The sequence below is a fragment of the Sinocyclocheilus rhinocerous genome, unplaced genomic scaffold, assembly GCF_001515625.1.
Source record: "Sinocyclocheilus rhinocerous isolate Xijiao unplaced genomic scaffold, SAMN03320098_v1.1 scaffold2696, whole genome shotgun sequence".
Lineage (NCBI taxonomy): Eukaryota > Metazoa > Chordata > Actinopteri > Cypriniformes > Cyprinidae > Sinocyclocheilus > Sinocyclocheilus rhinocerous.
In genome coordinates, this window is record NW_015639582.1 from 85,939 (window position 1) to 88,287 (window position 2,349).

Below are 2,349 nucleotides of genomic sequence, written 5' to 3' on the forward strand. Positions count from 1 at the left end.
TAAGAGCAAAATAATCTGATTGGCTAGTAATGTTAGTTTGGTTGAGAGTGAAAGCTGTGCTCCTCTCATACCATTGGTAGGCGAACTCATGGACTCGAAAGTGATATCAACAAGTTTTTTTTAATGTAGGATTATTTTTTTCCGCAGCCAAACACTGCACGCTGGAGATCCGGCACGGTGCCGGAGAACTTTAAGCCCTGGAGTATGCATTTATTTGTCATTTTAACTGTTTGTAAACGGAGCGTAAATGTGGAAGTCCTTCAAAGATTTCTTATCCTGTTGCGCCCTCTATAGGACCAGCGACTAGTCGACATCAAGCTTAAAGCGTCATGGCAGAGCATTGAAGTCGACTAGTCGATTAGTCGGTGCAACCCCTAATATATATAAAGTTGTGTATCGACGATAGTCAAGAGATATCGCCTGTTGCTGATGCCTTTGATGATAGCAAGACAATAATTTTTATTGTTATTATTATTATTATTATTATTATCCATCATAAATAGATAAGGCACCTATCTTAATGTAGCACGGAGAGCCGCTAATGGGACGCTTCAGAAACGTGCCACAGCGGCTGGTATAAAAACAAGCACTGACAAGAGTGGCCGTGTCGGAGCCGTAACGCACCGCAGACATGTGCAGTGTAAATAAGGGGTAAGAGATTTATTCATCATATGGTGTAGGTAGCTTCACTGATTATAATGGGAATGTTTTTAAAGAGCATATAATACTCACGCTAGACTGAAGTCAGTTATGATGTTCTTTGGTAATGTAAATATGCTTTGCTTGTTTCTTTTTGAATAACTCAGGAAATGTAACTGTTTTATTAACTGCTCGTCGTCAAACATTTCAAAAACATTCTTCCTCTCCTGAAAGATTCGCGCACGTCTCTGTCTCCTCAGTGCCATCACAAGCCCCTGCTGGCAACTCCTAACCAATTGAGAGACCTCTCGAGCTGTCTTAAATAACTGGGAGAGTAAGAGAGATTCTTAGCTTTAAGAAATTTGATAACTTGCTTTTATATAAGTTTGAAAGTAGGAGTAAATTTCATGAATTCAGTCAGCACTTAAGACTAAAATGGCACTTTGAGAAGCTTGATAAATACAGGCCCTGATGTTTTGCAATGCGACCTCACTCTCAACTGTCATATCAGAACTCAGGAGTCACTCCAAAGATTTTACATACGGGTTGTTCTTTATCACTCTGTTAATATGGAAGACAGTGGACTATCCTCTAGTTAGGTGTTAGACCATGAAAGCGTTATGGTGACAAGTCTATTCAAACAAAATTTGAGGGGTGTAATGTGGGTTTTGTTTCATGTTCATTGTTCATGTCTTTTATTTTGCAATTTTGTCATTGTCATGGTTCCTCTCTAGTCATGTGATTTTGCCAGTGGTCCTCTTGTTCATGTGTCATGTTCTGATTAGGGTTGTCACGGTACCAAAATTTCTGTATTCGGTACCAATACCAGTGAAAATCCACTGCTCTCGGTACCAAAGCAAAACACAAAAACATGCTAATTAAAAAACACATTATTTTTATTAATAAAGTCAAACAAAAATAAAATGTACAAAAATCAATGCCATTCTTTATACTTATTAAAAATTGTTTCAAGTTTTTCCACAAGTAATAAAAGTATGAAAAAAAGTAAACAAGTTTCACCCAAAAGTTTTTGTCATATTTCTGCTGCTACTGAAAAACAACTGTAAACGGTTGTCTGTTTTAGGGTTTGCTGGTGTGTTTCAGGATCTTCCTCAGCCTGCAGCTGTAAAAAGAAACTATAATATACTTAAGTAAAGCAATGGGCTGCGTCTGACCAAATGCAACATTAGATCACTGACAACAGCTAAAATATAACTTTTCAGTAAATAACAAACATCAGCTTTTATAATAAATTTAGATAAGATTACAAAAATGAAGTGTATATCAAATAGATGGAAACTGTTGTATTAAAAACACTTTACAATAAGATTTTATTTGTTAGATAACATGACCTAACAATAAACAATAGTTATATGGCAATTATTCTTCTTAGGGTTAATTTCAAAGTTCAATCTGTTAAAATTATTTAATGCACAATGAACAAACATGAATGATCAAGTGTTTGTATTAAATAACATTCACAAACATTAATGAATGTTTTAAAAATATATTGTTCACTCACTGTAAGATGTTACTAGATCTAACTCACGTTAGAAAACATTAAGTCACTGTACAGTAAAGTCTATACAGGAGATAAAATTTGACTGTACTTTTATTTAATCCAAACTGTGTTCATATTTAATTTTAAAGGGCTTTTAAAACCTGCTAGAGATATTCAGCCAAGAATTACAACTAACTAAAAAAAAAAAA

The 2,349-nt window shown here is 35.0% G+C and overlaps 1 long non-coding RNA gene across 1 annotated transcript in view; it reads right to left on the reverse strand.

Moving 5' to 3' along the window:
- The window catches only part of LOC107751530 (uncharacterized), a 13,029-nt gene extending 10,686 nt beyond the window's left edge, over positions 1-2,343 (reverse strand). Inside the window, exon 1 of the long non-coding RNA XR_001641263.1 lies at positions 2,189-2,343. This is a non-coding gene — a long non-coding RNA (uncharacterized LOC107751530). The remainder of the gene's footprint in view (positions 1-2,188) is intronic.
- Between the last annotated feature and the right edge of the window lie 6 nt (positions 2,344-2,349).